The following is a 15,664-nucleotide window of genomic DNA, read 5'->3' as shown; positions in this document are numbered from 1 at the left end:
AGGACAAAGACAAATGGAAAAATGGCACAACTTTCTGAGCTCCCAAGTCACAGCTATTGCCGGAGCTACAGGAGAAACTTTCTTCTCTGCATATAAGGTCAATGCTTGGGTCTAGCACTACTTCCCAGCTGCTCACATTGAGAAGAGTTTGAGGCCAGAACAGCAGGACATGGAGTCTGCTAATTAAAACATTTTATCTCCGGACTTTGTCTGATGGCACTACCTCTTCACAGCTTGACAAAACTTCCATCAGTCAAAAGTGAGTCTTGGCCAGCTGTACGCCAAACTGCGATCGTGGGGGCTGTAAGCCCCTGAAATATTTAGACACTTAGTGGATGAAAGGCAGTGTTTACTTAATTTCTTGCCAAATTTTTGTTGGACCATAGAGTGGAATATTTTACACCACTGTGTAAACACTGACTGTGCTTGTCTGTGTAACTTGGGTTTTTCATGTCAGTGGCAACACTGACGTGAGTTATACACAGATGAATTCGCCTTTTTCTTCTAATGTATGTGCTGCTTCCAGCTGAAGTCAGACAATACATTTCCAAATTGGTACAGAAAATGTGCTCAGCAATGATAAAAATACATTAATTCTCCCTGTTACGCTGTTTGTGTTATTCCCAGTCATGGGTACGCTTCCCACAGAAACAGAGATTTGGAAGATTTCTGGGAGGAGTTTGCAGCACCAGACTGCTGCATTCCCAATAGGTCATGGCACAGGAAGATCTCAGGTGATTTTTGTCTCACACCACTGTATTTTAAAATACACAGAGGCTATGAGAAACAAGTCACCGTCACTGCCACCCCTTCCCCTGAGAATCGACAAACAGCCACAGCAGGAAAATTGCATCCCTCGAGCTGTCTCCTCCCCAAATCTCCCCCTTCTCCCCAGCCAGGACAGCCACAGGGTCTCTCCTCCAAAACCACATTCACCAACCCCAACACAGGCAGAATTTGTCCCCACATGTGCTCAAAAGCTGCTTGGCTTTTGGCTTGGAGCCTGATCCAACACGAAGCATCACCCACTTGCAGATGTAGTACCAGTGGGATGGCTGGGGGAGGTCAAGGGACTAAAATCCACCTAAAGCTGCAGGCTGAGGCTCCCGGGGAGGACAAGGACTTCACCTCCACTGCACCATGCTATTTCTCCCTGCTTTCTCCCATGACAAGAGGATGGATACAGCAACAGGCAATACCAAAGGCTTGAAACACATTAGCCAAAGACCTGCAGTCTCCTGTGTACTTCCACATGACCCTTTCATTCCCCAGATGAAGGTCAAAGCAAACAGTGGTCATACAGAGATTGCACAAGGTGGATGGGGTGGCTTAGGCTGCTGAAGCACTTTAAGCCCCTTTCCACAGGCAGTGGCAGGCACCTGGACAGGGCTGGTGAAGGAATGGGGTCAAGCCCCTGCCTGACCCCATCAGCATCAACTACCTCCAGGACCACAACATGCACCGCAGAAGGACCAAGGCACAAACCACCACACAGACATGGACAAAACATTTTCTTTAAGTATTAATAAGGTTTTCTTCTCTAAATGCTTCCACAAAAATTCTATCCATTCCCACCCATTGTCTAATGATTTCTTACAACATACACAAAGTATAAAACATTCCAGAGAAATAGAAACTATGCAGAATTATGGCAGTGTATTTCAATTTTAAGAGCCTGATGATATTGGCTAAACACATGCAGGCTTTATTCACTGCAGTGTCTTCACTCTGACACACAATCTCTTTAAAATCCTGAGGGAGTCACATTTTAATTTACAGAATTTTAATGACAATACTACATTGGAAATTAGAGGTAACTTTTTAATGGCATATATTCCTTCATCTGACTAGTCAAAAGTGTGTTTGAAATAATAATCATTTAATAGAGTCATGTAGCTAAATATCAACGTATTCATAACAGCTTATTGACACTACACTCACAAAATATTTCAGTTGCCTTTTTTTTTTTCATTCTCTGAATTTTCAGTGCATTTTACCTGCATGGCATGCTAGCATGGTAAACCAATGCATTTCCAATCTTGCCATTCCTCATTTAAATGAAAAGCTTTATCCCTGTTCTGTGAAATGCAGAAGGTGGCAGAAGATCTCTCCTGCAGGCGCACCCAGCCATGCTTACAGACCACAACAGTGGTGAGCATCTTTGATAACATTTCATTGCCTGAAACTCCAAGCAGGAGAAAGATACGTAGGGCTGCCAATGCATAAAGATTTTAATGCAGGTCATTATTGAGGATCAATACTTCTGGCCTGAGATATTTAATCTCAAAGCCACATTCAGCCTATCCTCCTGTCCCACATACTTCACTCCTAACTCCAGTAATCATGGCTACCCTTTTGCTTCCAGCATCATATTGAGAGCTCACATGGAAGCTTCTGTTATGATCCCACATGTTTCCAGACCTCCCTCACATAAATAGCTATTCTGGCTGCTCAAAAAGCACTTCTCCATTTGGCTGTGTTAAAATACCCATATTTTTCAAACAAGCTTATCTCATGGTGTGGTCCACGTGTATCTGTCCAACTGACCTAGGCCCAGGGTTATTTGTAATTCTGTAAGTTTTTTTCTAATCTGCAACTAAATTGCAGGTCTTTTCTTCCAGCCCAGACACCCTATGAAGAGCCAGAATCAAGGTATCAACAAAACCCATGGTATTTACTCGCAAGTGTTCTTCCAACCCTTCCAGAGACCAGAAATTTAAGGAATTCATACCTAATTACACGCATGAAGATATTTCCATGTGGTTACAGCATTCAGAGGGCTTATACTTGGATTTAGGACCTGATCACCACAGAACATGCTCTGGTTTGGAGGGCCCCACCTATGCACTTCATTTAGACAGCGAAGCTGCACAACAGACAGCATGTTCAATAAATATTTAACTGCCCAAACACACATAACTTCAATGCAAATGTACGTTAATGCATAGAAATGTTTTCCACCATTTCGAGGTAGTGAACAAGTCACACACTGGGGAGGAGACATCAAACCAAGGTGAGTGATCAAAGGGAAGCTGGTAGGACCCTGAAAGGTTTGGACTCATGGCGTGGCCAGCTGGGCAGAGCACAGGTGGGTTTTATGGGGTCTGGGGGTGCTCACACTGCAATGAAGCTCCCAGTGGGCTGGAGGGCTCTGCCCAAGCCCACCCCGGGTGCTGCTGTCCTGGGACAGACTCAAAGGCTGAACATGTTCAACTTTCACCCTTCCCATTGTACTCCAAGCACTGTGACCCCAAGACCATTCCACACACCACCTTTTCATCCAGTTCAACCTTTTTTCCTTAACTTTTTCTGTCTGGTTTAATACCTGCCTGCTGGCTGAACTCCTTGTGCAGGACTGAAATGCCTTTGGTCCTTGGAGCAAAAAGAAAGATCACCCTACTCTTTTGTACAGACCCCATGGTAATGAGTGGAAGTGCAGGAGCACCCCCTACAGAGCTTTCACTTCCCCCAATATTTGATGTTTTATGGAAAATCCCTGTGCCCAGAGACAACTGAGCATATATTTAAATGAAATCCAAAGGTTTTAACAAATGTATTTTTAACAAAGCCAGCTGTGGTTTGAAGTTTCAGTTCCAAGGGAAATCCTGGGGAAGAAGAAAAAAAAAAAAAAAGGAATTAAAAGAGGAATATAAATCAGAGAGGAAAACCATTTCAGAAGTTTCTTACAAGACAAATAATTTGGGGGAAAAAATTGGAGGACATCAAAACATTAGGAACTGTTTCAGTTTCAATGTTCTTTTCACTTATATGACCAGTATATATTTAATACAAAAAGTGTTATAATATAATGAAATTAAACAGATCATTTAGCATAGAATAAATAGTCTGAGTGGAGATTGGGTTTTTTTTTTGTTTAAGATAATCTTACAAATTCCCTTTGCACCTCCCAAAAAGTTTGTTGTGTTTTTTACGGAGAACCTCCTTCAGTCACCAGCTGGCTCCTGCTTTCAGTTCCTAAGGCTGCAGAGCTGTAATATCAGCAAGCTCAAAGTGGTCGTTAAACAAAAGTAAAGCAGAAAAGGAATGTTTTCATTCTTTTTTGCTAGAACCTTCTGATCTATAGAACTGCCCACAGATTTTCAATGTTTGAACAGCCCAGCTCTGCACTGGCACATGTAAAGCATCAGCACAACAAGGTAGGAGAAACTAAATGTATTTCCAACCAAACGCCTACCAGAGATATGGCTGAGGGGAGCAGCTGCAAGAGACCCTGATCAAAGCCGCTGTGAAAGGTGCATGGAGAGGCTCCAAGAACACACAGGGTGGTAGTCACGGAAAGAAGATAGAGGTGAGCTTTGGCAGTCTCTTACCCTACTGATGCCAAGCTGGTCCCCGCACCCAGAGCCTCCGAGCTCGGGGACCTGGCTGCCCCAGCTTGCACAGGTATTTCTACCCACAGCAAGAACAGCTCTTGCATTACCAGTTATGTCAGCATTGACCAAGAGAAGTCTGCATGGCAGCGTGTCCCCAGCCCAGAGCGGTCCTTTCTGTAGAGACCAGCAGTGACACTGTCACAGGCAGAAGGCATGGTCCCTCCAGAGTGAGAACATAGCCCGTCTTCAGCGTTTGCATATGGCATCGCAGTGGAGAATTGTTGGGGAAAACCAAAAACCCTTCCCTACAGCCTTCAGAAAAAAGAATCGGGAAGAACGGGCTGTTCAGTGATTGATTTTGCCCTTCTGCAGAGCTCAGGGCTTCCTGCGGGACTAAGGTTTGGTTTTAGAGGGAAGGGGCTCCGGGACCTTGTGCAGAGGTCCCACTCCTCCCCTGCTGCCTGCTGTGGGGTGTGCCCCCTGCAGAGCCCCCAGCCTGACCACGTGCTTCTGGTGACACATCCATGTGTGTGGAAATGAACGTACTTAGGGACATTTGTGAGCCACCAACGGGCTGTAGCTCCCACCCAGGGGAGCAGACCCCACCCAGACCCCACCACCTGCTCACAGGGCTGCTGAAGCAGTGGGGCAGGAAAAGCTCCTCACTGGGGACATGGTGAGAGAACAAGGTGAGAAGAGCCACACAGACATCTCCACTGTCTAAGCAAAGCCACACCAAGGAGAGCCTCAGCAGGGAGCCAGGACCCATCCCTGCCCATCCCACATGGGCACAGCACTGTCACCCAGCCTGCCCCCACCACACCTTCACTTTGCTAATAGTTGTTTTTCCTCAAACAGTCCATTTTGAACCCTCTCTACATAACTCTAGGTATCTCAGACTATGTCCTCTTGTGTTTTCTCTGAAATTTGCTCTAATTACATTTTCTGTGCATCCCTAAAAATCACCTTTCCCTAATGATTTTCTTTTTTTCTTGAGATATCAAATCCAAACATCCTTCCTTCATCATTACCACTCGTATCCTTTGCCTTTTCTAAAGCAAGCAAAATCAAGCCCAAGAAACAATTATTTCCAAGGCATCCACATTTCTGCTTTAAAGCCTAGGTATGCTCTGCCAGGAGACACGCTCCCAAGGGCCCTTTCTGTTCGTTCTTGCATTTGCACAGGGCAGCCATGAGTCTGTTCGGTGCTTCCCACTTCTTTAGGGAGGGGAAAGAAAAAACTTCAGGCTTGTAATATTAATTTTAAAACCTTCTTCAGCAGTTGGTGACCTAAATAAAGCCAAGTTTCCTGGATTTATCTTGATGCTATTGCTCCCGAGAGATGCACGAGTAGAGATTCAGGTCTTGCTTGTCCTTGCAATAACAGGAGAAACACTCTGGCTGGTTGTTCAAAAGCAATGACTAAAATGATGCACAAACAAAAAATTGTATTTTAGGACTCTCAAAAAAATTAATTACTGTTCTTCCATTAGCCAACCATATTTGAAAAGTATTTCTGAAACACTGATGGGCCATTTCTTGCTGCTACTCCGAGTTCCACTTGAAAATGGGTCTGTAAGACAATGCGGCCCCAGCCGTGTAGCGTTGCTCATGCTGCATTGCCCTGTCCTCAGACAGCGGGGCTGGGACCACTCCTTTGAACCAAATGGAGCCCAGGTTCATCTCCAGCTAATTTATTTTAAAAGAAAAAAGTCAGAGAAAATAAAGTCTGCAGCTGGTGACAGGTCCCAGAGGTGCAGCTGATGAAATGAACTCTGACTGCTACCACCAGAGCAGAGCGCTTCCACCCGGGTGAGCCACGCTAATTCATGGAAATCCTGCCATCAGCTCATTTCATGAAAATTAATTTAATTCATTACCAATACATCAGTTACTTCCTCATCTACTCAGAACCGCATTTGTATTGACTTTTGACAAGGGCAGCTTTCCTGTTAAGTCCAAAGACTACATGGAGATAGCAAATAACTGTGATGTGCAATATCACTTTCATTTAGTTGTTGGCATTGTAGATAAAATAACTAAATCAGGAAGCAACCCTGAACCACAGCCACCCCTACATCCACCCAGAAAAAGGATCAAAGTAACCATATCACTTCTCACGTTTATCCCCCTTCTCACATGGCAAAATTTGCAGCTGTTAATCGCACGATAACAATTCCATGATAACATGGGCTATTTCTTCTGAGTGCCATGTCCAGAATGCTGTAGTTTATTAGGAGGCAACTCTTCATGCGGTAATCCCACCATTGGGAACGTAGCATGGGATCACCTACTCCCAGGGGAGAGATGGACACATTTTATATGGAGACTTGTTTGTTGTTTTCTTTGGTTGTTTTTGGTTTTGTTTTTGTTGTTTGTTTATTTTTTTTTTCCAAATAAAAGAAATTCATTGAACTCACGAGTTTCTAATTTTTTATAATTTTTTTTCTGATTAAAGTATGTCTGTTCTAGCCTCAAGCCTCCCTGGGAGGTGCAAAATGGGAAGGGCAGAACTACTTAAAAAAAAAGGAAATACAAAGAAAATATACTGAAAGTCACATAGACTCCTCTGTTGGGCAGGTGCCACGTTTGAATGCCATCCCCCTTGTCCCAGCACCTCGATTCAGTCAGGCAGGATCATCACTAACAAGCACAAATCCTGGCAGTGACCTTGCTTGGGAAGCTGGAGCTGCAGGTCTGATCCTGCGACAATGCTGAGGCTGGGACAGAGGGTGCAGCGGGGCCACAGCTCATGTATGGGAGAGTCCCGGGCACTGGGAAAACCCTGCTTCCCGGAGCTCTGAGTGCCTGCTGTCTCGTACTGGGTTTGGTTAGCCAGGTTTTGGTAGCTGGGGGGCTACAGGGGTGGCTTCTGTGAGAAGCTGCCAGAAGCTTCCCCCGTGCCCGATGCAGCCCATGCCAGCCGGCTCCCAGCCGGACCCAACGCTGGCCCAGGCCGAGCCCATCGGCGGGGGTGGCAGCGCCTCGGGGGTAACGGATTTGAGGAGGGGGAAGAACCCAAACAAGAAAACTGCAGCTGGAGAGAGGAGCGAGAATGTGTGAGAGCTGCAGCCCCGCGGACAGCCGGGCCGGGGCAGGAGGAGCTCCCGGCGCTGGAGCAGAGATTCCTCGGCAGCCCACGATGGAGCCCACGGCGAGGCAGGCTGTGCCCCCAGCCCAGGGAGCCCACGGGGGAGCAGATCCCCCCCCAGCCCTGCAGGACCCCACGCCGGGGCAGGGGGTGCCCGAAGGAGCCGTGACCCACGGGCAGCCCGCGCTGGGGCAGCTCCTGGCAGGGCCCGTGGCCCCGCGGGGAGAGGAGCCCGGGCTGGGGCTGGGCTGGGGCTGGGCTGGGGACCCCGCGGGGACCCCCTGGGGCCGGCTGGGCCTGGGGGCAGCACCTGTGGGGGGGACCCCCGCTGGGGTAGGTTGTGCCTGGGGGGCTGCGCCCCTGGCGGGGGGGACACACTGGGGCAGGGCAGAGTGAGGAGCCTGCCCCATGAGGAGGAAGAAGCAGCAGAGACAGCGTGTGATGGACAGACCACAGTCCCATCCCTGTCCCCTGTGCCACTGGCAGGGAGGAGGGAGAGAAATCAGGAGTGAAGTTGGACCTGGGAAGAAGGAGTGGTGGAAGGAAGGCATTTTAAGATTTGGTAATATTTCTGGTTATTCTACTCTGATTTGATTGGTAATAAACTTAAGTCACGTCTGTTTTGCCCATGATGGTAATTGCTGAGTGATGTCCCTGCCCTTATCCTGACCCACAAGCCTTCTGTTATACTTCCTTTCTTCTGTCCATCTGAGGAGGGGACTCCATGTGCACCTGGGATCCAGCCAGAGGCAACCCACCACAATTCTCCTAAACCTTAATAAAAAAAAGTCTGAATTACCAGGTCTTTCAGAACTAGTCAAAAGGATCATTTTAGTGCCCTGAAGGAATAAAATCTCATTACTGCACCTATCCCAAGCAGGAAAATAAATGGGAATCCATGCAAAAAATCACCAAAGCATTGATACATCCCAGCACCTCCAGGTAAACAGAAAGGTGAGCGATGGCTGCAGCAGATCACTTCCTCAGCACCCACACCACTGGAGGAGGCACCTACCTGACCACCTCTGGAACCCCAGCACCCAGCTGTTTCCCATGATGGGTTTCCTCCTCTCACCATCACGCCAAACCCAATCCCTTAAAAAGCCAGTTTTGTCTGCAGTTCAAGACCTGCTAGTGTACACTATCATGTTTGCTCATAACAAGGTTTATCTCTGGAAAGCAGGAGAATGGGGGAAGGATCTTTGGTATTTCTCCCTAGCCCAGTTTGAAGCTCAAAAAGTCTCATCTCTTTAGCAACCTGCTGCAGAATGAGCGTTGCACTTCACCCTTAAGGGGCAAGCAGCAATGTTTATTGATATAAAAGAAATATTTAACAAAGTTTAATAGTAAATGTGACTGGTTTAAAAAGATTTGATGGCAAGGTACGCTTATTATTTATGGCATAGAGGATAGGGTCAGACAAGGCTGTCAGGGTATACCATGAGGTTCAGAAAGGACCCTCTTGTGTCCTAAACTCCTTCTCAGAGGGGGGTTTAAGTGTGGCTAGATCCAGATCTAGTCCCAGGCTTGGTCAACTGTTTATATATAAAGGATTCTATATGCACAATTGATACTTTATCTAAAATGTCAGTTTAGCATGCTATTAATCACTTAGCAAGAATCTGTTGTGGCAAGGAACGCCTCAGCCCCCAGGAGCCCCCCAGGAGGTGTCCCTGCTCCGGGGGAGGTCCTGGCGTGCAGCTGCTGCCCTGCAGGAGAGCTCAGCGGGCCCTGGGCTGCCCACTGCTTATGGAGGAAGGTGATTGACTCAGCCACGTTTGCATATTGGCTACGGAAGTTGGTTTCTTTCAAACTTGGCTTGAGTTGGACCTTGACCAGCACCAGGGGAAGGTGGGCACATTGTTCAAATTAGCCCCTGGCTGTCGTGTGTACCTGTCTCCCCTGAATCTGCTCTGAGACAGATACAGCCATCACGACCAGGCTCAGCCATCACAATCACCACTGGTATCACCTGAGCGGGGAAACAAAGATCAGGATGGGGATGAAAGCACGACGCCACACAGCCACCCAGTGAATCCCCCCGTTCTGAGGACTTGCCTGTTCTGCCCCTGAGCATGCATGCAATTCTGGGCACTGGCTGTCCTGCTCTTGTTCACAGAGGTCAGGGAGCTGAATTCAGACCCTGGCTTGATGCTTGGTGCTTGGTGCCTGGGGGAGGCAGGCTGTGGTCAGGGGATGCCCAGGGCAGCCAGTGCAGCTGCCCAAGTGCACAGGAGGCAGAGGGGCACACACCAGGGGCATTTCTCATCATATATCTCACTGCAAAACAGGGCTGTGACAAGCCCTGCTGTCAGGCTTTGGTGGCTGCATTTCTTTTGAATGATGCTTCCCTTCCCCTTCTAAACCAGCCAAATGCAAAAGAACCCAAAGGAGAAAACCTCCTTCAACAGTTTCCCAGCCATGATAGCCAGACCTTGAAAAGAAGCAGTTAAAGACCCAACATCCTTTGTTCAATTTAAACTCGGGAAGAAAGTATGAATAACTCTGCAGTAGAAGACACTAGTCACTTGGCATCAAAGCAATACAAGCCTAGGTGCTTCAGGGGTAGAAGGGAAATAAGGACAAGTGAAACATTTTATTCACTCCCTCTTATAATTTTCCAGTACAGAAACTTTACTGTATGATGAGGAATCATCTCCGCCAAAAAAAGAAACTGTTTTGTACATTCCTACTGCAATTACCAAGATAATTACCATCAATACTATTTACCAAGAGACCCAGCTGACTCGCTGCTACTTAAAACCTTTGAACAGAAACCAGATTTAAGTCTTAAGATATGCTTTGGGTTTATCCCTCAGTGAGCTGAAGGCATGTATGTCTCTCTGCCATGGAAGGGCTCAAAGAACAGCATCAGAGTCGATACATCTTGCCTTAATACCAGTAGGTCAGAGTCTCTAAGTTCCCTCAGCTGACCAGACCTCTGGCTACTATAACCCTCATCTGTCTCATGGTCCCCAGCCCTTGGCTTTGGCTTTTCCTCTTGGAGAATCTCATGTAAACCAAGGGTTAATATATATTCAAACCTATTTATGCTATTGAATTGTGTCAGAAAAGAATGAGATTTGGAACATATTTTAAAAGTTGAATATAATAGCATATTTTTACTGCATTATTGAATGTCCTATTTTATGTAAGACAGCATGAGACACATAGCAGCATCTAAAGCTCTGGGAGGAAACAAAAAGAAGAGTTCCCATGTTGATGGTAATTCCAGATATAATTTATACCTTTACATAGATTTTGACTGTTCATAATGGAGGTAGATGATGTTAGAACAAGGTTGTAGAATAGTAATTTAAAGATGAAGCTTCTGCAAGTTGTGTTTCCTTTTAAAAGAATATTTGGTATATAAAATATTTTCCTGGGATGAAGTTTTTTATGTTTAACTGCAATGGGTGAGGTTTTTTAGGAAAAAAAACCCTGTTTTTTCCTGCCCTCACCTACATAAGTTTTCAATGCAGCCCCCTGAAATGTACTAATTTGCAGCTAGAGGGGTGACTTTTAAGAGTTTTAAAAATTTTAAAAGAACATCTAAAGTCATCTTGAAAGTCCAAATGGAAACTGTTACCATGACTCGCTCAGGCACTTTGAGCATCTTTAGTCACTAGGAGCAAAGTTTCCCAAAGAACTGAACCCCTAGAGGGGCCCTGTCTCCTCCAAGGCCATTGGGAGATATGCTGCAGTCCCTGATGGACGTCCATGGAGCCTGGTGCCACCACGCCGTAGCACGGAGCTCAGTGTGAGCATCGTTGCCTTGCTGAACCATGGTGGGTGTGGAAGCAAAAGTAAAAGCTGGGCTTTCTCCAAATTCCCCTACAGTTCTGCTGCCTTTGCAGCAGGGTGCTGTGAAATAGAAGTGGCCCCAACAACTTTGAAGCCTGCTCAGCTACAGGTTAAAGCAACATCTCTCTGAGTGAATGGGAGGCTACAGGGTGGGGACCTCCCCAGATGTGACCTCCTGCGATCCCTCAACACATCTGCAGCCCTGGCTAAGGATATCAGGGACCACTGTCATGGCAAGGCACCTTGGGAATTGTGTCCTGGCTTAATGTGTCCTTGCAATCTGAGGTGGCTGCAGCTTTGAAACAACATTCACAGCCTTTCCTGCGCTCTTTGTGCAAAGGTTACCTTTGTCTATGGGCTGCCAGCAGGTGATGTGTACGAGGAATGCTGAATTACTGCCCTGTGAACAGAACAGCCTTCCTGCCTCTCTGAGCTTCCCTTCTGATGCTCCACTCCAACCTTAGAGCAGTGCACTGCAGGGGCATGGCAGGAGTAAATGCTGGACCAGCTCCTAAAACTACATTACCAAAGTCAGCAGCTGCTGGAGCTACACGGTAGCAGGGCAGATAGCCATAGTTTTCCCTCCATGTAAGTTAGGAGGTGGAAAAGGGTGGCAAGTGTTACATTTGCAGTGGCTCCTACACTATACCAGGATGGGAAGCAAAGAGTAAGTAGAAATAAATTAAAGTGTTCTTGCTAGTATAGCTGAAATAAATTGAAAAGAAAATGTTTCCACATCTGGTTACAACCCACCCAAGGGAGTAATTTCACAGATGACTATGGGGAAAAGGAGGTAAGGAGCTATCTCCCTACATCTGCTTAGCTAATACTCCTAACGCCTTGAAAGTTTTTGCCTTCTGCTCATATATAACCCAGAGCAAGGACATGACAGAAGCAGTCCCTTCTGGCTCATATGCCCATGGACAAATACGTGCCTTTCCCTTTACAGCAGCATTTTGATTCAACACACATTCCAACTGCTTTGAGAGAAGCAAGCCAGCCACGCACACTCGCTGTCCCTTTCCCTATTTTGTAGGGCATGCAAGTTAGCCTGGCTCGGGTTGTGCCTCCACATCAAACCCATAAAGGCTCCATAACCAACTGTCTACACATTGCCCGCTGATTCACAAAGACTGAGCTCTCCCCTTGGCTTCCTTTCCAGTGAGAAAGTGGTAAAAGGAAGGTCTTGACCAGGAAAGATGTGCCACCGCATTCAGTGATGGGTACGACAAAAACTAGAACTGCTACAAATACAAGGGATGTAGGACGTGTTTTCCAGCAAGGAGCAGTGCTGCCGTGCCAGCCCCAGCTCTTCTACCCCAGCTGGGATCACTGCCCTCCATCACCCACATACATGCCAGAGCAAAGTAACTACCCTGGACAACACCGAGGGCTTCCCTGTCTCCAATTGCAGAGCACAAAAGGCTTCTGGAGCAGTGGGACAACAGAAACCTGGTGGAGTTCAAAGGGCAGGACCAATCCTGTGCACCTAAGACTGGAAAGCAACTCTGCAGAGAAGAATCTGTGTGTCCTAGTGGACACCAAGGTGACCATGACCAGCAATATCTCCTTGTGGTAAGGATGGCCACCAGCCACCTGGGCTGCATCAGGCAGAGCAGTGCCAGCAGGTCCCAGGAGGGGATCCTGCCCTCTTCTCAGGACTGGTGGGACATAGCCAGAGTGCTGGGTTCCCCAGTACAAGACAGACATGGGCTTACTAGAAAGAGTCCAGTGAAGGGCCAGAAAGGTGATGAAGGAACTGAAGCATCTCTTACATGAGGAGAGGCTGAGAGAGCTGGGACTACTCAGCCTAGAGAAGGGGAGGCTCAGGGGGATCTTATCCACATATATAGATACCTGATGCAGAGGGATGTAAATAAGACTGATCCCCTTGCAGTGGTATTCAGTGACAAGACAAGAGGCAATGGTAGCAAATTAAGCTACATGAAATTCCATTTATACATAAGAAAACACTTCCTCCACCCCACTCCGCTGTGAGGTTGGTCATCGCTAGAGCAGATTGCCTAGAGAGACTGAGGAGTCTCCATCCCTGGAGATAGTTAAAACCTGACCAGACACAGGCCTGAGCAACTTGCTCTCACTGACTCTACTTGAGCAGGGCATTAGAGATCCCTTCCAACACCAACTATTCTGCGACCTCCTTAACGTAAAACCCTTAAATGTAATTGATTACAAAAATATTTTGAAAAAGCTTTAAAAATCAGCTTTTTTGATTGTATATAATTTCTAAGACACATGCACATGTTTCAGTGTAAAAATCCTGATGGTCCAATAAAGTGTCCAATGTAATTTATAATTTTTTACATATCCTTCCTTCTGAAGAAACCATTGTTTTGAAATATAGCAAAAGCACTAAAGGGTACTTGATCTACATCTTCTACAGAGAAAACAATCCATCAGTGAGACTAGTGCCTAAATTCTAGGAAGTACAAATAAAAGAAGTGTCCAGAAAAGGAGATCTGTCATTACTCTTCTACAAACAATGAGCTACAAAACAATTAAGCAGTCATATGAGGTCTTACAGAAGTTTGCAGCAGAATTGGCAAGTGAACTTGACATTTCCAAAACTGCTCCGCTATCTAAACTCTTAATTCAGTAAGTTGTTATTTTTACTACTTAAAATGCTTAATATATTAAGAGCTATATGGGGTTCTAGAAAATATGGAAATATGGGTGCCCAGGGAAGTGCTTAAAATCCATGCTGTGCCCATTTTCAGCAACACAATAAAATCCTCAATTTAACAATCATTCGCCTGGCACTTACCCAGCAGTTGCAAAATACAAACTAAATGTAAAACCAGCTTCAGCCTCAGAAAAATAGACGACAGAACTTTGACTGATATTTTCTAATGCATTATTGATATTTCCACGCACAAATCACTGTTGAGGAAGCCCATGCTAGGGGCAGTGTCCCTACTACTACCAGCCTTCCTGGTGGGCCACCATGATACTCACCTGCACTACTTACCCCAGTTAGTCCCTAGTCCCCATGGGCACCTAGGGCACACCAGCAGTGTGTGGGGCAAGAACCCATCTCCTTGGAGGCATGAGTACATCACACACTGGGCTGGCCAAGCCACAGAGCAGACCCTCTGCACAGTGTCCAGCAAGCTGGTACAGCCCCCGGTGACACTTGGCCTCTAGTGCCAGCCTCTAGCACCTGTTAGCTTCATACAGTACCCACCACGGAGCCCTAAAGGAAGGATGTTATCCAGGCGGACCCCGACAGGCTTGAGAGATTGGTCTGTGCAAACATCTCATGAAGCTGAAAAAGGGCAAGTGCAAGATCCTGCACATGGGTTGGGGCAATCCCAAACACAGACACAGGCTGCAGAGAGAATGGCTGGAGAGCAGCCCTGAGGAGAAAGATGGGGGCACTGGTGGATGCAAAGCTCAACATGGCCCAGCAACATGCATTTGCCACCCAGAAAGCCAAGCGTACCCTGAGCTGCAGCACCAGCAGCGTGGCCAGCAGGTCGAGGGAGGGGGCTCTGCCCCTCTGTTCCACTCTGGTGAGACCCCCCCTGCAGCGCTGCAGCCAGCTCTGGGGCCCCCAGCATAAGGGAGACATGGACCTGTTGGGGTGAGCCCAGAGGAGGCCAGGAGGGTGCTCAGGGGGCTGGAGCCCCTCTGCTGTGGAGACAGGCTGGGAGAGCTGGGGCTGTTCAGCCTGGAGAAGAGAAGGCTGCGGGGGGACCTGACAGCACCTGCCAGTGCCCAAAGGGGCTGACAGGGAAGCTGGGGGGGGCTTCTTACAGGGGCATGGAGTGACAGGACAAGGGGGAATGGCTTTAAACTGAAAGAGGGGAGATTTAGATGAGATCTTGGGAAGAAATTCTTCCCCGTGAGGGCGGCGAGGCGCTGGCCCAGGCTGCCCAGAGCAGCTGTGGGTGCCCCATCCCTGGCAGTGCCCAAGGCCAGGCTGGATGGGGCTGGGGGCAGCCTGGGCTGGGGGGAGGGGTCCCTGCCCGTGGCAGGGGGGTGGAACAAGATGGTCTTTAAGGTCTTTTCCAAACCAAACCATTCTGTGATTCTATGATTCTAAATATCCCTCTCCCACCTTGGTGCTCCCCCCTCCCCTGCAGAGCTTTCTGCTGCCCACTCCAGCTCTGGCCGATGGTACGTGACCCGCAGTTAAACAGGTTCATCAGCAATTGCATCTGCAGCTCCTCCAGCAACGTGCCCAGGACTTTGCAGCCCAAGGGGAAGCACCTGGAAAAGACCTCAAGTGAAATGTAGGACAGGATGGAAACCTCACGACTCAAAACCACTTCATAAAACTGAATTTTTTGAAGTGTTGTGGCCTCCTCATTCCTCTCCACCTACAGAAAAGCTCCCTGCAGCCACTGTGAGAACTAGAGCAGTGTTTAATTTGTTAGAGGTCATCAGTGCTTCCATAATGAAGCTACAATCC

The sequence above is a fragment of the Falco punctatus genome, assembly GCF_963210335.1.
Source record: "Falco punctatus genome assembly, chromosome: 7".
Taxonomy (NCBI): Eukaryota; Metazoa; Chordata; class Aves; order Falconiformes; family Falconidae; genus Falco; species Falco punctatus.
The sequence above is the reverse complement of the archived record's forward strand: the minus strand, read 5'-3'. Positions refer to the sequence as shown.